This window comes from Tenrec ecaudatus, chromosome 13 (assembly GCF_050624435.1).
Source record: "Tenrec ecaudatus isolate mTenEca1 chromosome 13, mTenEca1.hap1, whole genome shotgun sequence".
Lineage (NCBI taxonomy): Eukaryota > Metazoa > Chordata > Mammalia > Afrosoricida > Tenrecidae > Tenrec > Tenrec ecaudatus.
Window position 1 is genome coordinate 115,552,695 of NC_134542.1, and position 27,745 is coordinate 115,580,439.

At 43.7% G+C, this 27,745-nt stretch overlaps 1 long non-coding RNA gene across 1 annotated transcript; it reads right to left on the minus strand.

The window, feature by feature from the left end:
- On the minus strand, window positions 1-27,710 carry LOC142424656 (uncharacterized). The gene is made up of 3 exons (XR_012779380.1): window positions 26,547-27,710; window positions 21,636-21,828; window positions 1-3,072 (listed from the first exon to the last, which is right to left on the minus strand). It is a non-coding gene; the product is annotated as an uncharacterized LOC142424656 (long non-coding RNA).
- Between the last annotated feature and the right edge of the window lie 35 nt (window positions 27,711-27,745).

Consider the following 27,745-nt stretch of genomic DNA (forward strand, 5'->3'; position numbering starts at 1 on the left):
TCTGTTGTCCATCCCCCAGGGAGGAGGTCACATGTAGATCCTTGTAATCGGTTCCCTCTTTCCAACCCACTCTACCTCTACCCTCCCCGAAGCACCCCTCACACCCCTGGTCCTGAAGGTATCATCCACCCTGGATTCCCTGTACCTCCACTACCTCGGATCATAGTAGTGGGGGTGGGGGAGCAAGCATTTAGGAACTAGAGGAAAGCTGTATTCTTCATCCATCGGTGCTACGTCACACCCTGACTGACTCATCTCCTGTAGACCCCTCTGTGAGGGGATCTCCAGTGGCTGACAAATGGGCTTTGGGTCTCCACTCTGCACTTGCCCCTTCATTCACTATGGTAAGATTTTTTTTTTTTGATGATGATGCCTTATACCTGATCCCTTCGACACCTCATGATCACACAGGCTGGTGTGCTTCTTCCATGTGAGCTTTGTTGCTTCTGAGCTAGATGGCCACTTGTTTATCTTCAAGCCTTTAAGACCCCAGACGCTATCTCTTTTGATAGCCGGGCACCATCAGCTTTCTTCACCACATTTGCTTGCTTACCCACTTTGGCTTCAGCGGTTGTGTCGGGAGGGTGAGCATCATAAGACAATTAATTGTTACGATACAGCCCTACTTAATACTTACCCTCATAAAGAGATCACTAAAGATATGGGTGCTCTAGCAAAGTGTAGTAAAAAAATCAGATTGTGTCTGGAATCTTAAAGACTTCTCTTAAAACAAGCAGCCTTAAAGTGAGGTGTCGGCTGAGTCCACATGGAAGAAGCACACCAGCCTGTGTAAGCCAAGGATTGGAAATAATGAAATCTATGACGGGAGAAGGGAACAATATTAGATGTTGAATTCTTAGTACCACCCGGTTTGCAGAAGGCTATGGATGACTGGAAAACCCAGAAGCCATTTGCAGAGTCCCCACATGGACTAAGCCTCCAGTGAATCAATCCTCTGACCACTGACCAGGGATATGAAAGACTTTGCTTTCAGACAGTGCATTTGAGAATGGATTCATGCAAATGTGGTTAAGTTAAAAATGTATCACCTTATCATGGTGACCGGCTATCAAAAGATCTAGTGTCTGGGGTCTTAAAGGCTTGAAGGTAAATAAGCGGCCATCTAACTCAGAAGCAACAAAGCCCACATGGAAGGAGAACACCAGCCTGTGTGATCATGAGGTACCAAAGGGATCAGGCATCAAAGAACAAAAAATCTTACCATATTGAATGAGCTGTGGAGTGGGGACCCAAAGCCCATCTGTAGGCAACTGGACATCCCCTTAAAGACAGGGAGGAGATGAGCCATTCGGTACAATGTAGCAACGATGAAACATACAACTTTTCTCAAGTTCTTAAATGTTTCCTGACCCTCCTCCCCCCCCCCCACAATATCATGATCCTAATACTACCTTAAAAATCCAGCTAGACCAGAGGATGTACACGAACTGGAAACAGGGATTCCAGGACAGATGATCCCTTCATGACCAGTGCTAAGAGTGGCGATACCGGGAGGGTGGATGGAGGGAAAGTGGAATAGAAAGGGGAACCGATTACAAGGACTATATATGGCCTCCTCCCTTGGGGATGGATAACAGAAAAGTGGGTGAAGGGAGACATCGGACAGTGTAAGATATGCTAAACTAATAAATTTTTAATTATCAAGCATTCCTGAGGGAGGGGGAGCAGGGAGGGAGGGGGAAAATGAGCTGATACCAAAGGCTCAGGCAGAAAGCAAATGTTTTGAGAATGATGAGGGCAACAAATGTACAAATGTGCTTGACACAAGGGTTGTATATATGGATTGTGAAAGTTGTATGAGACCCCAATAAAATTATTTTTTAAAGAAAAATATCACCTTATTGTTTGTTTTCCCTTTTGACTGATTTTAATTTTTTTTCTAGTTTTTATTATTTTCTGCTCTTTTAAATGGAGGTTTTTCTATGTTTTTGTTTTGTTGTTACTGGGTTTGTGTGTGTTTGTTTTGCATGATTTTCCGTGTATGGAATCCAGGATAGGTAACTCTCTAGATTCCGGTCCTTAGGGTTGTGAGTGGGTGGTGGGAAGGAAATAGGAATCTAATAATGAATACCAGAGGGAAGCAACGCAATTGACATGCACGATATATAATAAAATGGCTAAAACATTTTACATAAAAAATGGAGAGTCCTGGAACCCCTCTGATGGAGCCCTCTGTCCGACAAGGTCATTTATGAGTCAGGAGAGAGCAATCTTCCGAGAAGGACCCCTGTTTGGTACAATATAGCATCAGGGACAGAGAAAGCTCGATGAGATGGACTGACAAATGGCTGCAACAATGGGCTAAAAGATAGCGATGACGGAGGAGGCGCGGGACAAGGCAGTGTTTAGTTCTGTTGGTCATAGGGTGTCATAAGTTGGAGCCAACTTGACCCCTAACAACAAAAAGAACTAGAGAGAAGCGGGGATGAGAGTCGTTGAAAGGTAAAAACTTAGGAAAATTGGTTGTGGTGGGAGCACACAGTGAATACAGTGAATGTGGCTTCTAAGTGGTAAAAATGGCAAACTCAGTGTATACAAGGGGAGTGAAACTTGACCCTGGGAGTCCAGGTCATGCATGCATACGCACGTCTTTCAAGTTGATGGGTGGGCGCAGACAAGTTTTCCCAGTAAGACCCTTGTCTTTGGTTAATCGAGGTGGCTTTTTAAAAAAAGATCCAATCGGAACATGAGAATGCTCTGAGGCGCTCTCAAACTCAAGGCAGAGATATCAACTCAGAAGATGATGGCAGCTTTGGGGGGACCACCAAGGGGCGATCCTGATACATTTTCTCAAAGCACACAGTACAATCATGGGGGCTTTGGAGGAAGACGATTCAGAAAGCTGACAACAGCAGTGGTGGGATTAAACCCATCTTATTGGCTTGAGTTTGAAAAGGAACATTTTACTTCCTGGTCTCCAAAACATGTAAGACGTGTACACGTGCTGGCTGAGCAGGCATCCTGGGCAAACATCTCTTTCATCGCACTGGAAGACTCCCCAGAGAGCAGAGTAGGCAAGAGGCGCCATCTGCATCCAGTAAGCAAACAGTTCTGGTAGAAACAAGTAAGAAAGGTTTGTGATTTGAATTCAAGTCCTTCAAGTTATTCTTAGGTAATTCATAAAACAAAACAAAAAGTCGGCTGCTCTCGGTGTTTACAGGGTGGAAGATTGCCAGACTAAAAGAGCAAGCCATTGGTAGGTTTGATGAATTTAAGTTGTGGAATGCAAAATGGTGATCTAATATGTAAACCCCTTGCTAAATCACAATGAAACGTTTTAAGAAACACAGGATGGCCAGACTGATTCCTCCTATGGCTTTGGAAGGTGTGGATTTGGGTTGTGCTGTTAATACACAGAAAGGACGGCAGCACTCTGCTGCACCTGATTCCCTGTGCTGGAAGCTCAGTGTGTGGCTCCTGCCCTTCAGGCATCTGTATTTGAAATATCTAAGAATGATAAAGAGCATCCATGTTTGATGACCATGAAAGACTTTCTATTGCTGTCTCTTCTAGAGTGAAAGGGTCCGATGTGACAAACATGAGGGATGGAGCCATACCGAGGTCTCAACTCACTGACAGGACATTTGACAGTGGGAGAAACTAGGCTTGAGTGGAAACTTTTGACCCCCATCTCTTCAATCCCTGCCACTTAGCTATTGCTTCATGAACCTGTTGGGTCAGCCTTGTGGAGAGCCAATGATAGAGGCTGGCTGACATCCATTGGCCAAAACTGTCATCTAGTACCTCTTTGGGGGTGGAAATTCCTGGGTGGGCATTAACCTGTCATAACAAGGTCTTAACACCATGTACCTACTCACATAAGTCCTTCCATATGCCTTTTCTACAAGTTGCCTTATCCACAAATTTAGAATCTTTCTCTCTCTTGGCTTCTGACTAATCAGCTCAGCCATTCGTGAATGCCACGAATTTATGTACCCCCTTGAGTTAGTTCTCTTTCCGTACTAAATAAATGACCAAGGGCACTATTCATAGAGATGATTTCAAGTCTTTCAGGGGCTTCTGTGAGTGCTTAAAGGAACCCATTTACCAAGCCAACTCATGCATGACCCTTTGCCTCCTCCACAAGTTGGTCTTTAGGGAGCTTCCTTTGTTCCCCACAAATGTGTCCATAAGTTTGCGATGGGAAAATAACTGTAGCAACAGCACAAATGACATGGGGCTCTGGGACTCCTGGTTATGCCACTTGGACCCTCTATTCCTTCCCAGTCTGTTGTACCCCTCTCTTAGAGTAGATTGCAATTAGTCCTTATCACTGAAAGAACTCAAGACCGATGGGAAACTTGGGCCATGTGGTCACATACTGTCCTATGTGAGCAGGCACTTTGTCTTTACCAAGGCCCTGTACCAAAGTAGGGGGTGCTTTCTGGATGGTGTACAAGGCCTGGGGGTAGGTCTATTTGTGATTACCCTACTGGGGCTCCTTATAAATTCTACATGGCATCTTTTCCTACCACAGTCTCCCAGAATCTGCTGCTTGAGCTACAGCCTGGAATGGTTAGAGCCCTTTCCTGTTCTAGACACCACTCAAGCCTGCCAGCAGCACTCCATGTCATTTGGTAGGTGGTCAGAGAAGTATTCTGTGGAGAAAATCTCTAGAAAGTAACTATTTTGAAGTCCAAATAATCTGCCAAGTTAATTGTGTTAGTCTGGGTACTTTAGAGAAACAAATCCACAGCAACTCATGTATAAGAGAGTTTTATATAAAGGGTAAGTGCACATCAAGAAAACATCCCAACCCGGCGCTGCCCGAGCCCACAAGTTCAACATTAACCCATATGTCCAACACCAATTCACAAAGTCCTCCTCCATCTCAAAAAACAGGCAATGATGCTGATTGCAGGAGGAAAGCCGAGTCAGTCAAGGTGTAAGCATCTCAGCACTGGCAGGGGTCTCCACACGGCTGCTCCAGCACCCAGGGCTGCATTGGGATAGGTCCATGTGGCTTCTCCTCAGGGTTGTCTTGCAGGAAGTCAGCCTTGCCAGCTAAAGCAGGGAACTGACTAAGGCAGCTGCACCCTGGTCCTACCATCACAAACAAGAGACCCAAGAACTAGAAAGGCGAGGCTCACCAAATCATTTATCCCTCCGCCCTTCAATTAACCCCACATGTGTTTATTGGCCAGGTTGGCACAATAAACTAACTACCTCATTAATATAGTCTAAGATATTCATTACATATCAGAAAAAGAAATCAGTCTTCTAAGAAATACAACCAGGTGCAGAAGCAAATGTGGTGAAGAAAGCTGATGGTGCCCGGCTATCAAAAGAGATAGTGTGTGGGGTCTTAAAGGCTTGAAGGTGAACAAGCAGCCATCTAGCTCAGAAGCAAATAAGCCCACATGGAAGAAGCACACCGGCCAGTGCGATCACGAGGTGCCCAAGGGACCAGGTATAAGGCATCATGCAAAAAAAAAAAAAAGATATAAGTGTGTGTATGTATGTGTATATATGTGTATATGTATATATGTATGTGTATATATGTATATATATATCATATTAAATGAAGGGGGAAGTGCAGAGTGGAGACCCAAGGCCCAAGTGTCGGCCAATGGAGATCCCCTCATAGAGGGGTTTAGGAGAGGAGATGGGTTAATTAGGGTGTGAGGTAGTATCGATGAAGAACACAGCTTTCCCCCAGATCCTGGATGCTTCCTCTCCCCAACTACCATGATCCGAATTCTACCTTGCAGGGCTGGATAGGACAGAGGCTGTACACTGGTACATATGAGGGTTGGAGGTACAGGGAATCCAGGGTGGATGATACCTTCAGGACCAAGGGTGTGAGGGACGATGCTGGGATAGTGGAGGGTGAGTGGGTTGGAAAGGGGGAACTGATTACAAGGATCCACATGTGACCTCTTCCCTGGGAGAGGGACAGCAGAGAAGGGGGGAAGGGAGACTCCAGATAGGGCAAGATATGACAAAATAACGAGGTATAAATTACCAAGGGCATATGAGGGAGGGGGGAATGGGAAGGGAGGAGAAAAAAAAAAGAGGACCTGATGCAAGGGGCTTAAGTGGAGAGCAAATGCCTTGAGAATGATTGGGGCAGGGAATGTATGGATGTGCTTTATACAATTGATGTATGTATATGTATGGATTGTGGTAAGAGTTGTTTGAGTCCCTAATAAAATGTAAAAGAAGAAAAGAGAAAAAAATGATTAGGGCAAAGACTGTACAGATGTGCTTTATACAACTGATGTATGTATATGTATGAACTGTGAAAAGAATTGTATCAGCCCCAATAAATTGTTAAAATAAAAAAATTTAAAAAGAAGAAAGAAATACAACCAGGTATGGGTTTAAGTGAGGGGCTGGCTCTGTGGCGGAGTGGTGGTTCATGGTCAGTGTGATTGATTCTACCACCGCCAGTGGCTCCGGGGTGTCGGAGCAGAACTGGCCTCCATAAGCTCTGCAATGGCTGGTTCTCCTTCAGAAGCAGATCGCCAGACCTCTTTCCCAAGATGCCTCTGGATGAATGCAAACCCCTAACCTTCTGCTTAGTGGCCGTCCCTATGAGCCATTGGCACCACATGCTCTGGCCTCTGAAGGGAGAGGGAAATGAGGACATTATTATTGTTATTAGACTTTGGGGGTGTCTTGTAAAAAGTGGCGCATCCCTAGAGTTGCTCTTGAAGAGGCCTCTTTAATCATGTTCATAAAAGCAGCCGCACATTCTGTAGATAGTGCTTTACGAACTGCCAGGGCAAAGGCATGGAATGCCAGGGCACATAGCTTCCTCTAGGATGTCCTGTGACAGGTTTTGAAATACATTCCAAAAAAAATCTTTTAATTGCTATGCCCTAAACAAACAAACAAAAAACCAACTTTTTAAAATTATAACCTCCAGCATGAAAAAATAAATACAGCTCTATTGCCTTGTTAAGCTTTTCTGATGACAGTAATAAGAAACCAAACGGAACATTAGAATGAGCATTGTTAGGCTTCTCCCAATTAGAAAGTTCAATTAGGCCTGGTTCTCAAGGAAATGTGAGATATGTGGAACTTTGACTGCAAATGAGTCGGCAGAGATAAAGTTTAGCATGTCAATTGTTTTCCTGCTAATGGGAAATGTTTGCTCGCCAAAATGGAACCTTGGAACCAGTGACAGCCAGGCGCAGAATCTATGAAGACATCAAGTAGATTCTGAGCTAATGCAGGCAACAGCTGATCTTATTGAACTCCTGAGACTTGCTTCCATTCAGAAGTTTGATTTGTTTTTTTAACTTGTGTTTTTTAATTATGTGTTTATTTTTAAAATCATTTTATTGGGGGCTCATACAACTCTTACCACAATCCATACATCAATTGTGTAAAGCACCGGTGTATATTCGTTGCCCTCATCATTCTCAAAACATTTGCTCTCCACTTAAACCCTTGCAGAAGTTTCTTAATATGAATTGCCACATGATCAGCATTGCTTTGTTAGCACAAATTTATAAGAACACTCCTCCAAGGATGGGGAAATAGATCTATGTGCCTATATTTATAGGTTTAGTATTAACGTGGCGGAAGGATATCGGGCCTCCACTCAAGTACTCCCTCAATGCAAGAATACTACGATGCATTCTATGATGCTCACCCTCCCGACACAACCGCTGAAGACAAAGCGTGAATAAGCAAATGCGGTGAAGAAAGCTGATGGTGCCAGGTTATCAAAAGAGGTAGCATCTGGGGTCTTAAAGGCTTGAAGATAAACAAGCGGCCATCTAGCTCAGAAGCAACAAAGCCCACATGGAAGAAGCAGAGTAGCCTGTGCGATCACGAGGTGTCAAAGGGATCAGGTATAAGGCATCATCAGAACAAAAAATTCTTACCATAGTGAATGAAGGGGGAAGTGCAGAGTGGAGACCCAAAGCCCATTTGTTGGCCACTGGAGATCCCCTTGCAAAGGGGTCTAGGGGAGGAAGTGAGTCAGTCAGGGTGCGATGTAGCACCAAAGAGGAACACAGCTTTCCTCTAGTTCCTAAATGCTTCCTCCCCCACCCCACCCCCCACTATCATCTGAATTCTACCTGGCAAGTCTGGATAGAGCAGAGGATGTACACTTGGTGTAGATAGGAGGCACAAGGAATCCAGGGAGGCATGATACCTTCAGGACCAGGTGTGAGTGGTGATACTGGGAGGGTAGAGGGAGAATGGGTTGAAAAGAGGGAACCAATTATAAGGATCTACATGTGACCTCCTCCCTGGTGGATGGACAACAGAAAAGGGGGTGAAGGGAGATGTCGGACAGGGCAAGATATGACAAAATAATTTATAAATTATCAAGGGCTTATGAGGCGGGGGGGGCAGTGGGGAGGGAGGGAGGAAAAAGAGGACCTGATGCAAAGGGCTTAAGTGGAGAGCAAATGCTTTGAAAATGATGAGTGCAATGAATGTACAGATGTGCTTTACACAATTGATGTATGTATGGATTGTGATAAGAGTTGTGTGAGCCCCTAATAAAATGTTTTTAAAAAGAAACCCTATGGACCAATCTTTGTCCTGTAGGGTCACTGTGAGTCAGGATCAGCTCAGTGGCCGTACGTTTGACTTTACCAATCCAGTATTTACTCAATCTGTATAGTGTACCAAGGGTTAAGCATAATTATTATTGGACATATTGGTGAACTTTGTTTTTCTTTAATATAAAACAAAACTTCCTTTAAAAAGAAAATAATAAATATAACCCATAGCGATCTTATAAGGCAGAGTACAACTTCTTCTGGGTGTTCCCAAGGCTGGAATTCTTTATGGGTGTAGACAGCCTCATTTTTCTCCCTAGGAACAGCTGGTGGTTTCAAACTGCTCAGCTTGTAGTTAGCAGCCCAAAGTATAAACACTATGTGAGTTATTTAAAAGTTTATTGTGTACGTCAACCTGGCCAATAAACACATATGGGGTTAACTGAAGGGCAGAGAGATAAATGTCTCAGTAAGCCTCACCTTTCTAGTTATCTGATCTCTTGCTGTGTGATGGTCGGACTAGGGTGCAGGTGCCTTAGCCAGTTCCCTGCTCCAGCTGGTAAGGCTCACTTCCTGCAAGACATCCCTGAGGAGAAGCCACATGGACCTACCCCGATGCAGCCCTGGGTGCTGGAGCAGCCATGTGGAGACCCCTGCCAGTGCTGAGATGTTTACACTTTGACTGACTCGTCTTTCCTCCTGCAGTCAGCATCATTGCCTCTGTTTTGTGAGATGGAAGAGGACTTTGTGAATTGGTGTTGGACATATGGGTTAATGGGTTAATGTTGAACTTGTGGGCTCGGGTAGCACTGGGTTGGGATGTTTTCTTGATGTGCACTTACCCTTTATGTAAAGCTCTCTCTTATACATGAGTTTCTGTGGATTTGTTTCTCTAAAATACTCAGACTAACACACTATGCCATCACGAGTCAGAATGCTCCTTAAAGGCAAGAATTATAGGACCAGTTTACTTATTTTGGACACACCATCAAGACAAGACAAGACTGTAGAAAAGGCAAGTCAAGGTTCAGTAAAAGCAAGGAAAAATCTCTAATGAAACGAATTGACACAATAACTACGAGTGGGTTCAAGTATACCTATGATAGCAAAAATGGCACAGGGCCAGACAACGTCTCGTTCTGTCGTAGTGGACTTAATGACAACTAATAACCTGTTCCATGCCCACTGTTCTCAGCCATATGATTTTCAGATTCAAAATGGCTAATACCCGTCCATTTCAGCCCACTAAAGCCTAGGATGTTGATTTTTATGTGTTCCATATCCTTTTTGTACAATTCCAATTTTCCTACATTCCAAGATCGATTGCTAGCTGATGCTGGCAGCTGTTTCTTCTCACCTTGAGTTGTGCCCATTAAATGAACATGTCCCAAGGGCTTTGCTCCCATGGCTTAACTCGACCCACCTCATTATGGAGGACTAATTTCAAAGAACAGTGACTTACAAAATGCACACATTATGGAGAAATATCATTAATATCACACAAAAATAAAAATTTTCTGAAGATTACCAACAACATTGACGGGCTTGATTCAAAAGAAGACGTGGAATAAGGAATATATGGTTGCTGATGTCAAATGGGTCTTGCTGAAAGCAGAGAATACCAGAAAAATGCTTACTTGTGTTTCATTGACTTTGCTAAGGTATTCTGCTGTGTGGGCCATAACAAACCATGGATGACTTTGAGAAGCATGGGAATTCCAGCACACCTCAGTTTGTGCTCATCCGGGCAGTTGTGCAAAGGGAACTAGCGCAGACTGCATATTTCATATTAGGAAAGGTATGTGTCAGGATTGCGTCTTCCCAGCATTCTGATTCAATCTGTAGACCGAGCAAGTAATCAGAGAAGTTGGGTTACATGAAGAAGAATGCGACATTAGGACTGGAGGAAGGTTTATTAACAACCTGAGCTATGCAGAGGGCACAACCTTACTCGCAAAAAGTGAGGAGGACTTGAAGCCCTTGCTGATGAAGATCAAGGACTGCAGCCTTCAGTATGGATGACAGCTCACTGTAAAGAAAACAAAAATCTTCACAACTGCACCAATAGGTGACATCTTGATAAAAGGAGAAAAGATTCAAGTTGTCCAGGATTTTGCCTTGATTGGATCCACAATCAATGCTCATGGAAGCCGCAGTGAAGAACTCCCTCTATCCACAATTGAGGCATAGGAAGCAAGTGATTACTAAACAGAGTGCAATGGAGAGTTCAGTATAGAAGATCAAAGGCTTAAATCTGACTTGAACCGTTAAAACAGCAGGGAGACTCAGTGTCGGGACTGGCCCAGACTGACCCTGTGACACCGAGGCTAACCACTAAAAGCGTGCGGCAGAGCAACCGTGGGAGCAGAGCAGGGAGTCCCTGGGGAAGTACGAAGGACAGACTCTGGGGCTAGAGCATGGTACCCCATCCAACCTGACTGAAGGACATGCCTAGAGATAAAAAATCAGACCTTTATCTATTTACAGGTTTTTTTTTCTTTAAAAAATTTTTTCTTTTAATTACCATAATTTATTTTTCTAGGGGTAATTGGTTTCCTTTTTTGTTGTCATTGCTGTGTTCTCACTCATTGCCTAGCTTGCTATGGCTTGATTTTGGGTGCACATTACTATCCCTAGAGATCGATCTAGATAAGATAGACTGGATGAATAGTCTGGAGGAGAAAACAATGGGACCAATGGTTCAGGGGGACATGGGAGAGGGGAAGGCGGGGGTAAGGAGGTAGTGCTGACCAACTCAGGGACTGGGGAGCAATAAGTGATCCAAAATCAGTAGCAAGAAGGGTGTGAGAGGCCTGGTAGGGATACAGCAAGGACAATGTAACCGAGAGAAATTACAGAAATCCAAATGAAGGCAGAGCATGATAGTGGGACAAGAGGAAAGTAAAAGGAAATAGAGGAAAGAACTAGGTGACAAAGGTTATTTATAGAGGTCTAAAGACTGTAATGTACATATGTAAATATATTTATAGAAGAGTGTGGGGACATTGGGCCTCCACTCAAGCACTTACTCAATGCAAGGACACGTTCTATTAAATTGGCATTCCAGGATGCACACCTTCCCAACACGATTGATGAGGAAAAATGTGTGTATAAGCAAATGTGGTGAAGAAAGCTGATGATGCCCAGCTATCAAAAGGTATAGTGCCTGGGGTCTTAATGGCTTGAAGATAAATAAGCAGCCATCTAGCTCAGAAGCAATAAAGCCCACATGGAAGAAGCACACCAGCCTGTGTGACCACAAGCTGTCGAAGGGATCAGGTATCAAGCATCAAAGAACAAAAAATCATTGTAAATGTGGTGAGTGCAGAGTGGAGACTCAAAGCCCATCGGTAGGCAACAGGACACTCCCTTACTGAAGGGTTGTGGGGAGGAGATGAGCCAGTCAGGGTGCAGGGTAGCAACGATGAAACATACAACTTTCCTCTAGTTCTTAAATGCTTTTTCCCCCCTCCCTGCCCCACTATCATGATCCCAATTCTACCTTACAAATCTGGCTGGACCAGAGGATGTACATTGGTACAGATAGCAATGGGAAACACAGGGAATCCAGGACAGATGACTCCTTCAAGACCAGTGGTGAGAGTGGCGATGCCTGGAGGGTGGAGGGAATGTGGGTAGAAAGGGGGAACTGATTACAAGAATCTACGTATAACCTCCTCCCTGGGGGAGGGACAGCAGAGAAGAAGGCAGGGGGAGATATCGGACAGTGTAACATATGACAAAATAATAATAATTTATGAATGATGAAGGGTTCATGAGGTGGGGGATGGGGGAGGGAGGGGGAAAATGCGCAGCTGATATTAAGGGCTCAGTAGAAGGCAAATGTTTTGAGAATGACTATGGCAACAAATATACAAATGTGCTTGACACAATGGATGTATGTATGGATTGTGATAATAATTGTACAAGCCCCCAATAAAATGATTAAAAAACAACAACAGTCAGCAGATTTCCCCCTTGGATGCATGCTGGACCTGATCTGGTTTCCAAAATTTCCTGTATGTTTGGTTTGGTTTTTGTTTGCTCATATTAGGGTATATCTCAGAGGTGTTATGTCTTTGGGGATCACCTCTTGAAATTGTGTTATATGTTTTTTTGTTTTGTTATGTTTGCAAGTGAGTCGGTAGTTTATTTTTCATTTAACAATGACAAAATTGAGCACTCAATATTTATAGGCCTTTAAAAGAGAACATGACAGAAACTCATAAATGAAACAGAAAAGGTTTACGTGTAACCATGTACCATGCACAATGAGGAAATGAGAAATTATTGAATACATATCAAGAATGAGGAAAATCGTCACATACCTTCCTTATCGCCAAGTGAATGAGCATAATCTAGATACCAAAAAGTACTTAAACATTCCATCATGGAGAAATAGGCCAAAATATGAGTCTCAATAGGAAGAGGCTTCAACAAGTCCATGGAAAAATTCTATTATCTTTTTTTTTAATCATCTTATGGGGACTTGTACAATTCTTATCACAATCAACACATACATCCATTGTGTCAAGCACATTTGTACATTTGTTGTCATCATCATTCCCAAAACATTTGCCTTCTACTTGAGCCTTTGATATCAGCTCCTCATTTCCCCCCTCCCTCCCTGCTCCCCTCTCCCTCATGAGTGTTGTATGATTTTGGTATTTGAAACCCAATACTTCATGAACCTAAAGAGACAGAAAGTAGAATAAGGGTTACGGGAAAGGGGAGTACAGTGGTGGTGGTGAGGTAAAGGGGAGATGGTCTCAAGGAATCCATGTAGAAAATGAATGTTTGGAAACTGATTGTGGTAACAATTGTACAATTCTGATGGACATGACTGAACTACAGATGATATATATGTATTAAATCTGAATTAATTTTAAAGAGTCTATCAAAAATATCATAAGAAAAAGAGGTCAAATGACACATTGCTGCACAAGACCTCTTTAGAGTGTTGAAAAGCAATGATTTTACTTTGAGGATTAAAGCACACTTGACCCAAGCCATGCTATTTCCAATTTCTAAATATGGATGTGAAATTTGAACACTAAATAAGGAAGACCAAAGATGGATTGGTGAATTTTAATTATGGTGCTGGTGAAGAATGTTGAAAGTAGGGACTGCCTAAAGAACACACTAAATCTGTCTCGGAGGAAGTACAGCCAGAATATTCCTTATAAGTAAGGATGGCAAGACTTTGTCTCAATTGCTTTGGACATGTTATCAACCAAGACCCGTCCCTAAGAAGTACACGGTGTTTGGTGCAATAGAAGGCAGCGGAGATGAAGAAGATCTTCACCAAGATGACTGACACAGTGGCTGCAACAATGGGCGCAAGCATAAGAATAGTGGGCGGATGATGGTCCATTCTGTTGTACAAAGGGTCGCTATGAAAAGGAACTGCTCGAAGGCACCTAACAACAACATGGATATGAAAGTTGGCCATTATGGAATATTAATACTACCTAAATTCATCTGCAGATACAATACCGTCCGGATGCCAATTCCAGCACATTCTTTAAAGATATGGCAAAACCAACCAAGAAAGAATAGTTTCACACTTTGATATTTTTTTAGTAGAGATTTCTATGATTTTGTAGCAATACTTTTAACTTACCCTTGTCAATGACTAGACATTTTATGAGCTAAGCGTGACTTTATGGAGCCAATGCTTATACAGCCCTCTCAGGAAAAGCAGCCTGGTGCCTGCTTTCTAGGGCTCCTGGCCTTCCAGCCATCCCCCTTTAATGATGCCTAAACATCTGACACCACTGGTCTACAGGAGATGGGAGTACAAATCTTCAGAGACTGAAGAAAACCATAGAAATGAGCGGTGCTTCTTGTTGAGGTGACTGCCCAGCAACACTTGGTTTTATATAGAGAGACGCTAAACACAGGCTTTCTCACTTCCTTCCCCACTCCATAAGGTCACATACACAAGGAGCTTCGAAAAGTTTGTGGCAAAATAAAAGAGAAAAGTAATTGGATTTTTTCCACTAAATTTTTGAAGCGCCTTCATGTTGACCCTTCCGGTCACTGTGGCTAGAAATCATTGAAATTTTAGGATCCAACATCAAACCGTACTCAGACTGAAATGAAGTAGCAGTCACGTAAACTCGGTGGTTAGAAAGTATCAGAAAGTGATCATAGACCACATAGACAAAGGATGTAAACAGCCTTGCTAACATGCAGGACCGCACTGGAAAGGGGATTATTGCAGATGAAGTTGGGTTAAAATTTAGCACTCTATCATTTGATCTCCCTTATGATCCATTTTAAATTTGTTCCAGTCTTTAATATTTTCTACTTTCTTTTTTTATCATTGTTTGGGGGTTCAAAAACTGATATCACAATCCATACATGCATCAATTGTATAAAGCACATTTGTACATTCGTTACCCTCATCATTCTCAAAACACCGCTTTCCACATAAGCCCCTGGCATCAGGTCCTCATTTTTCCCCCTCCCTCCCCATTCTCCCCACCCTTATGAACCCTTGATAATTTATAAATTATTATTTTGTCATATCTTACACTATCCAATGTCTCCCTTCACCCACTTTTCTGTTGTCCATCCCCCAGGGAGGAGGTTATATTAGATCCCTGTAATTGGTTCCCCCTTTTCACCCCACCCTCCCTTTACCCTCCCTGTATCGCCACTCTCACCATTGGTCCTGAAGGGATCATCTGCCCTGGATTCCCTGGGTTTTCAGTTCCTATCTGTACCGGTGAATATCCTCCTGTCCAGCCATATTTGAAAGTTAGAATTGGGATGGTAATAGTGGGTGGGGAGGAAGCATTTAGGAACTAGAGGAAAGTTGTATGCTTCATCGTTGCTACAATGCACCCTGACTGACTCGTCTCCTCCCCACGACAATTCTGTAAGGGATATCCAGTTGCCTATAGATGGGGTTTTGGGTGCCCACTCCACACTCCCCCTCATTCACAATGATATGATTTTTGGGTTTTGGTGCCTGATACTTCATCCCTTCGACACCTCGTGATCACACAGGCTGGTGTGCTTCTCCCATGTGGGCTTTGTTGCTTCTCAGCTAGATGGTTTCTTATTTACCTACAAGCCTTTAAGACCACAGACATTATATCTTTTGATAGTCGGGTACCATCAGCTTTCTTCACCACACTTGCTTATGCACCCATTTGTCTTCGGCGATCGTATTGGGAAGGTGAGCACACAATGTTATGATTTTTTGTTTTGATGCCTGATAACTGATCCCTTCAGCACCTCATAATCATAATGGTTGGTGTGCTTCTTACATGTGGACTTTGTTGATTCTGAGCTAGATGGCTGCTTGTTTACCTTCAAGACTTTAAGACCAGAGGGAGCCCTGGTGGTGGAGTGGGTAATGCATTGGTCTGCTTACTACAAGTCTTTAAGACCCAAGACGCTATCTATATCTTTTGATAGCCAGGCTCCATTAGCTTTCTTCACCACATTTTCTTATGTACCAGCTTTGTCTTCAGTGATCATGTCAGGAGGTGAGTATCATGGAATGCCAGTTTAATAGAACAAAGTATTCTTGCATTGAGGGAATACTTGAGTGGAGGCCCAATGTCCATCTGCTACCTAAATACTACACCAATAAATATAGGCACATAAATCTATTTCCCCATCCTCATATATAAATATATTTACATGTGTACATGGCTTTATTTAGACCCCTATAAATGCCCTTTGCCTCCTAGCTCTTTCCTCAATTTCCTTTTACTTTCCTCCTGTCCCACTGTCATTTTAAGCCTTCATTTGGGTTACAGTAGTTCCTCTCGGTTACATTAGTCTTGATCAATCCCTACCAGGCCTCCTACACCCTCCTCACCACTGAACTGGATCACTTGTTGTTCCCTTTTCCCTGGTTTTGTTAACACCACATCCTTCCCCCCCCACCCACTCCCTCCCATGTCCACCCAGAACTGACAGTCCCATTCTTTTCTCATCTAGATTGTTCATCCACCCTATCTTATTTAGACAGACCTGCGGAGATAATAACATGCACAAAAACAAGACAGAGCAAAACCAAGCAACAAAAGAAAACAAAACAAAAAAAACACAACACAACAACAAAAGACAATCTTGTAGTTAGTTGAAGGACTGTTTGTTGGTCTTTAGGAGTGTTTTCCAGCCAAGTCTGATGGGGTGCCAAGCCCTGGCCCCAAAGTCTATTTTTGGTATTCCCTGGACTTGGTTGCTCTGTTCCCCTTGCTGTTCTGTTCCACGCCCTTAGTGTTTGGTCTCAGTGTGGTAGACTCAGATTAGGTACAGTTCCCACACTGTGTCTCCACTGTTGTCCCCTGAAGGGCTGTGGGTCAGTGAGGGATGGCATGTGTCATAGTGGGGCCAGCCAAATGGTCTTCTCTGTGGATTGGCTGCTCTGAGCAGGTAAGTTGACAGCAAGGCTTGGTGGGCCAGGCTGTGTTCCACTCTCTCTTTCTCCCCCTTCATTTCCTCCTGTGTGCTCTGATCAAGCATGTCTCTACTTTCTTTTCAAATAAGGTTTTTATCTGTTGTACTTTGCTATTGCTAGTTTTTGTTGGTTTTTAAAATGTTTTTCTGTATAGGAAATTCCAATGAGTAAATCTCTAGAGACAGTAACTGGATTAATGGTTTCTTGGGATTATGGCAGGAGAGGTTGGGGGGAAATGGGAGCTAATAATGATGAGAACATGAATGAAGAAAATGTTCTCAAACTATAGTAATGATTATACAACTCTTCTCGATGTGATTGAATGATTGGTTTGTATGTTATGTGAATTATATGCCAACAATACTATTAAAAGCAAAATGGATGGGCAGCCTATGGGGACAACACTGGTGACACAGTGAGAGCACTGCACCCAATCTGACCCCACCAGGGGCAAAACACTAGGGTGTGCAACAGAACAACAAGGGTAGCAGATCAAGGAAGTCCCAAGGGAATACCAAAAATAGACTTTGGGGCCAGGACATGGCACCCCATCAGACTCAACCGGAAAACACTCCCAAAAGTCAACAAACAGACCTTCAACTATTTACAGGCTTTTTTTTTTTTTTTTTTGGTCATTGGTTTTGTTGTTGTTTTCTTTTCTTTCCTTTTGTTGCTTTGTTTTTCTCTATCATGTTTTTGTGAACATTATTATCTCTGCAGGTCTATCTAGATAAGATAAGCTGGATAAACAATATGGAGGAGAAAACAACTGAACCAACAGTTCCAGTGGGGACATGGGAGAGGGGGAGGTGGGGAAAGGAAGTGTTGTTAACAAACCAAGAGGCAAGGAAACAACAAGTGATGCAAAATAGGTGGTGAGGAGGGTGTAAGAGGCCTGGTCGGGCTTGATCAAGGGCAATGTAACCAAGAAGAATTGCTGAAACCCAAATAAAGGCTGAGCATGATAATGGGGCAAGAGGAAAGTAAAAGGAAATAGAGGAAAGAACTAGGAAATGCAAAGGACATTTATAGAGGTCCAAATACAGGTATGTACATATATAAATATATTTATATATGATGATGGGGAAATATATGTGTGCATATATTTATAGGTTTAGTATTAAGGTAGCAGATGGACATTGGACCTCTTCTCAAGTACTCCCTTAACACAAGAACATTTTGTTCTATTAACCTGGCACTCCATGATGCTCATCTTCCTGACAAGATCACTGAAGACAAAGCAGGTGCATAAGCAAATGTGGTGAAGAAAGATGATGGTGCCCAGCTATCAAAAGAGATAGAATCTGGGGTCTTAAAGACTTGAAGATAAACAAGCAGCCATCTATCTCAGAAGCAACAAGCCCACATGGAAGAAGCACACCAGCCTGTGTGATCATGAGGTGTCGAAGGGATCAGTTATCAGGCATCAAAGAACAAAAATCATTTCATTGTGAATGAGAGGGAGTGCGGAGTGGGGACCCAAAGCCCATTTGCAGGCAACTGGACATCCCCTTACAGAAGGTTCACAGGGAGGAGACCAGTCAGTCAGGGACCAGTGTAGCAACAATGAAGCATACAACTTTCCTCTAGTTCCTTAATTCTTCCTGCCCCCACTATCATGATCCCAATTCTACCTTACAAATTTGGCTACACCAGAGGATGTACTCTGGTACAGATAGGAACTGAAAACACAGGGAATCCAGGACAGATGAACCCCTCTAGACCAGTGGTGAGAGTAGCAATACTGGAGGGTGGGGGGAAGGTGGAGTGGAAAGGAGGAACCAATTACAAGGATCTATATATAACCCCCTCTCTGGGGGACAGACAGACAACAGAAAGTGGGTAAAGGGAAACATCAGACAGTGTAAGACATGAAAAAAAATAATTTAGAAATTATCAAGGGTTTGTGAGGGAGGGGGAGGTTCATGGGGAGGGAGGGAAAAAATGAGAAGCTGATACCAAGGGGTCAAGTAGAAATAAAATGTTTTGAGAATGATGATAGCAACAAATGTACAAATGTGCTTCACACAGTGGATGGATGGATTGTGATAAAAGTTGTATGTGTGGGCCCCCAATAAAATGATTTTTTTAAAAAAGAAAGAAAAAGGATGGGCAGCATGGAAAACCTGAATGCAAGTCAGACTGATGAGGGGGCCAGCACTAAACATGCTGATGAAAGAAGAACCGGTGAGAGAGAGTAGAAGGATGGAGCTGTTGTGCTTTTTTTTTTTTTTTTTGCTGTTGTGCTTTTTTATTGCTCGCTGTTATTCAATGAGCATTGCTGCAATTGTTGTTAGTTGTTGAGTCAGTTTGACACACGATGATCTATAGGGTTTCAAAACTGAAGTTTTAGAAGCAGATAGCCAGGCCTGTCTTCCATGATGCCTCTGCTAAATTTGAACTGCCAACCTTTCAGCTCATAGTTAGTGTTTGTGCCACGGACACGAAATAGGACTAGTAGTTAAACATTCCATTTTCAAATAAATCTGTCATCACTCCTTATCCATCCCATGCTCCACTCTCCACAGCATCCTGGAAAACGTGGGGGCTTCCTGCACTTACTGCTTCTCTTCTGGGAGCAGCCTCCAGAGAACTGTTATATATAAATTTCTCAAATAAGCTTCTATACCTTTCCATTCTGAAATGTCAGTTCCTTAAAAACGATTTCTCAGTTAAAAAAAAAAGTCAAGTTAAAGCTTCCCTCTAGGTGAGGTGCTGCTGAAAATAAAAATGCATGGCCCTTGGTGAACACAGCCAACCATGCACAGCAGGTGCACAGCAGGTGCTCCTCGGGAGCAGGCCCTGATGGGTGGGAAAGGCCATCTGTTAGAGACCTCTGTTACACAGCTCACCATGAACAGGCCCGTCCTTGATGGAGGATGGCCAGAAGAACCAGTCCTGATAAAGGCTTTGAGAGAAAGTTAATCACATGCGGTCCGTTTGTCATTTGTCCAGTGCTGCTGCTGGGTGGGGTTCTCAACAATCTGGATCGGTGCCAGAAGAGCTGGTAAGCTGTCTCCAAGTTTACCGGCTCAGGTTTAACACCAATAAATGCTATTTAATACCTTTTTCAGGCAACAAAGCGGTACTTTAAAAAATACAAATCAGATCACATCATTCCTCTGCTAAAATCTTTCAATTTAACTACCATAGAGAACCAGATCCCAATGTGTTCCTATGACCAGACCCAGTATGACCCCTGTTCCCTTCTACTTTCACCTGCTCCTGCCTGCCTCCCCAGCTTTGCTCCTTCTATTTTACCCACGGGTCTCCAGGCTCCACTGTCCCTGGCCTCCTCTCCATCCTTCAAACTTGGCCTGCCGGGGCTAGGGGACTTTAGTGGCTAGGTATATGGCAATGAGAGTCACTCGGCCTGGGTCAAGCACCAATTCTGCCATGTGTTATCATATGATTCTTAGGGCTGTTGTGTGGCTACAATAAAGAGAATGCACGGATGCTTAAGCGTGTTTAAGTCATGTGGTTGTTGTTAGTTTTTTTCCGGCTGACGCATAGGAGCCCAAGGTACAACAGAACAAACCTCGCCGGCTCCTGCACCACCCTTACAATCATTGCTATGTTTCAGCACATCGCTGCAGTCCCTGTGTCCACCCATCTCGTTGAGGGTTTCACTCACCTCCTCTCTTAGCAAGCATGATGTTCCTTTCCAAGGACTGGTTTCTCCACCTGCTACGGAGCATTATGCCTGTACTTCCTTCACGAGAGATCTACTTGTTCTGCTGGAAATTCATAGTGCTTTGAAGACTAGGGGGCACTTGACGCAAGCCGTGATATTTCCAATTACTTCCGATGCATGTGAAAGCTCAACAGTGAATAAAGACAACCAGAGAAGAAGTGGCGCATCTGAATTAGGGTGTCGGCAAAGAATTTTTTAGAGTACCATGAACTGCTTTAGACGTAGTCAGCACTGTATTGGAAGTGGCAGCTATTGTTCCTGCCTCAGGACCTTGCCCTCAATGGTCCCATTGTTTGGACCACTTTTTCCAGTCTCAGAGCTAAATCTTTTCATCCTTTAGGTTACGGTTCTTATTCCATACGACCATCCAATCCAAAGGAAGCTCCTATTCGCTATCACACACCTCTGCAAATTCTCTTCAACAAGAGTTTTCCAGATCCCTAGCTATCTTATTAATAAATACATATCTAGCTTATCCTTTATCAGAATATAAGCTCCATGATAGCAAGGTCATGTTTAGTCCTATAACCCTGGAACCCAGAAAATTACCTACCATCTGGTTAGTACTCAGTGAATATGCAAACACTAAATGAATGGATCAAAGTGAAATGAAACCGACATCGCTGCCATAGAGTTGATAGCGACCCTATAGGACAGGGCAGAACTGCCCCTGTGGGTTTGTGAGAACTTAACTCAGTGTTTCTCAATCTGTGGGTCATGACCCCTTTGGGGGTCAAATGACCCTTTCACAGGGGTCACCTAAGACCATCAGAAAACACCTTTCCAATGGTCTTAGAAACTGAGTCCTCCTCTTTTCCCCATGGTATGCCGGGTTGCTTTGAACTACTGACTTTGCCGCTAGCAGCCCAATGTGTGACCATTACACCAGTAGGGCTCCTAAGGAATGGACGGAACACCTGCTAAATGAGAGTGTTGTTGCTAGTGCCATCGGGTTGGTTTTGATCCATGCTCACAGAACAACCCCCCACCACCACTTGCACCACCTGCACCACCCTCACAATTGTACCTGTGCTTGCAGCCATTGGGCAGACACTGTGTGATCCATCTCGCTGTTGAGGGACTTCCTCTTTTTCGCTGCCCTTCTCCTTTACTAAGCATGATGTCCTTCTCCAGGGTCTGGTCTCTCTGACAACAAGTCCAAAGTTTGTAAGACGGAGTCTTGCCATTGTTGCCTCTAAGGAGTACTTTGGCCGTACTTCCTGCAAGAGAGACTGGTTTGTCCTTTTAGCAGTCCATGGTACTTTCAGTGTCCTTCTCCAGCCCCACAGTTCAAATGCATGGATTCTTTGGCAACCACATATCTCAACTGACTATTAGCAGACATCCAATTAATAGTTGTTATGCCAGAGCCAGTTTGTAGACCCACGGCACCGTGTTTTTGTATCTTTGCTTTTTTTTTATCTTTGCTTCTTTTTTCACTGTTCCTTAACAAGTCCCCTCCTCAAGAATCGTTTGATTAGCAAATAATAGGCACACAGCTCAAAGGAGAATAGTGGTGGTTATACATTGGGCTGCTAACTGTAAGGTCAGGAATTTGAAACCTCAGTGGGAGAAAGAAGAGGTCTGCTATACCAATGAAGACTGACAGTTTCTACAACCTCTGGGGCCATTCTAACCTGTCCTCGAAGATCATTATGAGTTGGAATTGCCTTGATTTTACCAAGTTTGGTTTAGTTTGGAAGTGAGCAGCTCTGTTTGTTTGTTTTCCCTCATACAAACAAACAAAAACTCCCTATGGAAAATCACGCATATTCACTTTTTAAGAAGACAATTTGACTCTACAGTGAAAAACCAAAATCTCTGCCTCCCTCCTCATTTGTGAGTCAGAATTGACTCGGCAGAAATGGGTTCAGTTTAGTGATGGCTCCTTGGGTGGTAAAAATGGTTACATATGGGCTAAAGCTGAAGGTTAGCAGTTGGAACCCACTGTAAAACACCTGAGAGCACACACTATTGCTTCTGAAAGGTCATAGGTGCAATACTGGTAGGGTGGAGGGAAAGCGGGGTAGAAAAGGGGAACCTATTACAAGAATCTACATATAACCTCCTCCCTGGGGGACGGACAACAGAAAAGTAGGTGAAGGGAGACGTCAGACATCAAAATAATAATAATTTATAAATTATAAAGGGTTCATGAGGGAGGAGGAAGGGAGAGGGAGGGGAAAATAGGAGCTGATACCAAGGACTCAAGTAGAAAGCAAAGATTTTGAGGATGATGGCAACAAATGTACAAATGTGTTTGACACAATGGATGTATGTGTGGCTTGTAATAAGAGTTGTATGAGCCCCAATAAAATGATTTAAATAAGAATTGTATGAGTCCCTAATAAATTGTTAAAATAAATAAATAAATAAATAAATAAATAAATAAATAAATAAATAAACGCTCAAAAAATAAATAAATAAAATGATTTTTAAAAAATGTTTAAAAAGCTCACAGGTTTAAGAACCCTACAGAATAGTTCTACACTGGCAACTAGTTACAGGGTGGTGACTTTCCAGAAGTACGCTGAGCTTCAGGGATTACATTCAGTGAATATAGGGTATTCAGTGAATATGGGATCTGGAGTTGGGAAGGGCTGGTGCGGACACAGAGCCTCGCGTGTTCCTGGCATCTTTAGATGAGGCAACAGATAGCAGTCACAGGTACGCTACAGAACACTAGCAAACAGCATTTGAAGGGAACCCAGGCACTACTTTGTGAATGGTACATTTGTGTGTGAGTGTGTTAAAACGAATTACACTAACTTTTGTCATACGGTTTGGCATTACATCTTTTGAATATACTGAAAGCTTCAAAAAATGGAAGTAGGCCAGGCATCTTTTTTTATTATTAAATCACGTTATTGGGGGCTCATACAACTCTTATCACAATCCACACATACATCCATTGTGTCAAGCACATTTGTACATTTGTTTCCCTCATCATTCTCAAAACATTTACTTTCCCCTTGAGCCCTTGGCATCTGCTCCTCATTTCCCCCTCCCTCCCTGCTTCCCTCTCCCCCCTGAACCCTTGACAATTTATAAATTATTATTTTGTCGTATCTTACACTGTCCGATGTCTCCCTTCACCCACTTCTCCACTGTCCGTCCCCTATGGAGACTATATGTAGATCCTTGTAATCTTTTCCCCCTTTCTCCCCTGCCCCCCCTTCCCTCCACCCTCCCAGTTTTGTCACTCTCACCACTGGTCCTGAAGGGATCATCCGTCCTGGATTCCCTGTGTTTCTAGTTTCTATCTGTACCAATATACATCCACTGGTCTAGCCAGATTTCTTTTTTTAATTAGGTTGATAATAATTTATTAATGATTTATGCATCCATGCTGTTGAGACATATTGGTTTGGAGTTTTCTTTTTACGTTTTATCAGGGGCTCATACAACTCTTATCACAATCCATACTTACATCAATTGTGCAAAGCACATCTGTACATTCATGCCCTCATCACCCCCAAAGCATTTGCTCTCCACCCAAGCCCCTGGCATCAGGTCTTTTTTTCCCCCTCCCTCCCCGCTCACCCCTCCCTCATGAGCCCTTGATAATTTATAAATTATTATTTTGTCATATCTTGCCCTGTCTGGCGTCTCCCTTCACCCTCTTTTCTGTTGTCCGTCCCCAAGGGAGGAAGTCACATGTAGATCCTTGTAATCGGTTCCCTTTTTCCAACCCACCCTCCTTCTACCCTCCCAGGATAGCCACTCACACCCCTGGTCCTGAAGGTATCATCCGCCCTGGATTCCCTGTGCCTCCAGCTCCTATCTGCACCAGTGTACATCCTCTGGTCTAGCCAGACTTGCAAGGTAGAATTCGGATCATGATAGTGGTGGTGGTGGTGGAAGCATTTAGGAACTAGAGGAAAGCTGTATTCTTGTCAGTGCTACATCACATCCTGACTAACTCATCCCCTCTCCTAGACCCCTTTGCAAGGGGATCTCCAGTGGCCGACAAATGGACTTTGGGTCTCCACTCTGCACTTTCCCCTTCATTCACTATGGTAAGATGTTTTTTGTTCTGATGATGCCTTATATCTGATCCCTTCGACACCTTGTGACCGCACAGGCCCGTGTGCTCTAGCCAGATTTCTAAGGTAGAATTGGGATCATGATAGTCGGGGGCAGGAAGCATTTAAGAACTAGAGGGAAATTGTATGTTTCATCATTGCTACAGTACACCTTGACTGGCTCCTCTCCTTCCTGTGACTCTTCTGTAAGGAGATGTCCAGTTACCCACAGATGGGCTTTGGGTCCCCACTCCACACACACACCCTCATTCACAATTATATGATTTTTTGTTCTTTGATGTTCTTTGATGCCTGATACCTGATCCCTTTGTGTCAGGGCAGGCTGGTGTGCCTCTTCCATGTGGGCTTTGTTGTTTCTGAGCTAAATGGCCACTTATTTATCTTCAAGCCTTTAAGACCCCAAACTTTGTCTCTTTTGATAGCTGTTCACCATCAGCTTTCTTCACCAATCAGCCATCTAGCTGAGAAACGACAAAGCCCACATGGGAGAAGCACACCAGCCTGCCCCGACACAATTGCTGAAGGCCAGGCATCTTTTAATACCTTGTTGGCCCAGAAAAAAACTCAAGTTGACGATACCCTTTGAAGTCGTTGTTCATTGAAGCCAAGAGAGGGATCCAGACAGCCCACAAGAGCTCCCTTATGGGAGAGGAGGGCTCTGGAACCCAAACACAAGCGAAATGAAGTTGGGAGGAAAGAGCCATTGACTGGGGAGGTGGTGCCCCAGACAGTGGAAGCTTACGCCGTATTTTAAGGGGAAAGAGATGCTAAACTCAAATATATTTTATAGAGACCCATATTATGTCTTAGGACAAGAAATCCGGGTGGTGTAGTAGTTCTGCTAACCAGAAGGTCTAAAGCTTGAAGCAACAAGCCACTCCACAGGAGAAAGGGCATTTCTACTCCTGTAAAGGATTACAGTCTTGGAAACCCAAAGGGGCCGTTCTCCCTGTCTTACAGAGTCACTATGAGTTGGAATTCACTTAGGGCAATGAGTTTTTTGAGAGCACAAAAATGAACACAAATCATCTGGACAAAGATGACCACCAGCATGAGACCACAATGGTATCCAAAGGCTTAGAGAACAAAGGAGACTGTCACAAAAGGTTGACTGGCAGTTCATCACAGTTGCAGGTGGGACTGCAGAAGCAGGAACAGGAGAGTGGTTGGGAGAACACTACTGAAGATTAGAAAGTTTACACGCTGGGTTCGGGGCCCTCCTACCAAGGTAGTCAGGGTATGAATCATGACTATGTGACCCTACCTACTGCTGTCTAGTTGAATCCAATTCATAAAGACCCTTTATAGGGTTTCCAAGGCTGTTCATCTTTATGGAAACACATAGCTTCGTTTCTCCTGAGAAATGTCTGGTGGGTTTGAACCACCAGGCCTTGTATGGGAACTTTGTGTCAGAGTGTGTATAAAAGAGATTACTGTCACTCCCCTAGCAGGCCAGGGAGGGGCAGCCTCGCCCTCAGGGACTTGCCTGGGTGCCCTGGATGGCCATGCTTAAGGTTTTTACCTACTTGATGGCATTGGGTTGGCTGCACTTCCCTAAGCTGGCCATGGAAATATAGCACTCTACTTTCATACTCAGCCTGAAAGCAAAGCCTTTCACCTTCCTGGTCAATAGTCAGAAAGAACCCCATGGAGGCTGAACCTATGTGGAGACTCAAAAGTGGATTAAGGGCTCCCACTCTAAAACATGTTGTGGTTATTGTTAGCGGCCATCAAACCTGTTCCAACTCATAGCGACCCTATTACAACATCATGAAACACCACCCAGTCCTGTGCTAGCCCCACAATTGTTATATCTCAACCCATTGATGCAGCCACTGTGTCAATCCATCTAGGCAAGGATCATCTTCTTTTTTCACTGTCCCTCTACTTACCAAGCATGACGTCCTTCTTCAGGGACTGGTCTCTGCTGATCGCATGTCCAAAGTCGATGAGACGAACTCTACATCCTTGCTTCTAAGGAGCATTCTGGTTGTACTTCTTACAAGGCAGATTTTTTCTGTTGTTCTTTTGACAGCCCATGGTACTTTCAATATTCCCTGCCAGCACCATAATCCATATGCATCAGTTCTTTGGTCTTCCTTGTTCAACGTCCAATGTTTACAGGCATAGGAGGCGATGAAAAATACCATGGCTTCGGTCAGGCACATCTTCATCCTCAACTCAAAGTAACCTCTTTGATTTTCAACATTTTGAAGGTTTTGTGCAGATTTACCCAATGCAATGCATCATTTGATCTCTTGATTGTGGCTTCCATGAGCATCGATTATGGAGGCAAGCAAGATGAAATCCTTGACAACGTCAACCTTTCTCCCCCATTTATCATGTTACCTATTGATCTAGTTGTGAGGATTTTGGTTTTCTTCTTTATAGAGTTGTAATTCATACTGGAGGCTGCAATCCTTGGTCTTTCATCAAGTGTTTAAAGTCTTCACTTTCACCAATCAAAACGGTGTCACCTGCTTATCACAGGCTGTTCATAAACCTTCTTCCAATTCTAATACCAACAGGACCCTTGGTGGTGTAGTCGTTACTGGTTGGGTTGCTAACTGTGAGGTGGGCAGTTTGAAAACACCAGGTGCTCTCTCCTTCTACAGTAAAGAGTCTTGGACATCAGGCGGGTTAGGTTTACTCTACCTAATAGGGTCAATATGAGTAGGAATCGACTCGATGGTAGTAAGTTTTGGAATCCCAATACCGCATTCTGAATTTAAACACGAATAGCGGAGGAAGTACCAAGCCCCAGCCCCCAGCCCCTCTGTAGACATGCTTTTTCCTCAGTCACCCAGGTTTTGCCATTCGCTTCCAGCTTACTTCCTTCAACAAGACCGCTCAGCAAGTGGTTTCAGCCTTAAACCATTTTTTCTGTTCCGCAGTCTTAACGCCGCCACTCAATATCAGTGGGGTGATTTGAATAAACCACTCGGACAAAGACGCAAACTTTTCCTGTGCCCCTGAGAGAACACGCCCAGGCTACTGTAACACTGCGCAGGCGCACGGGCAGCCCTCCAAGAGCTTGGGTTTTGGCGCGAAATCGCCATTCGATGGGCGGGGCTAAAGGAGATGCCGTCGC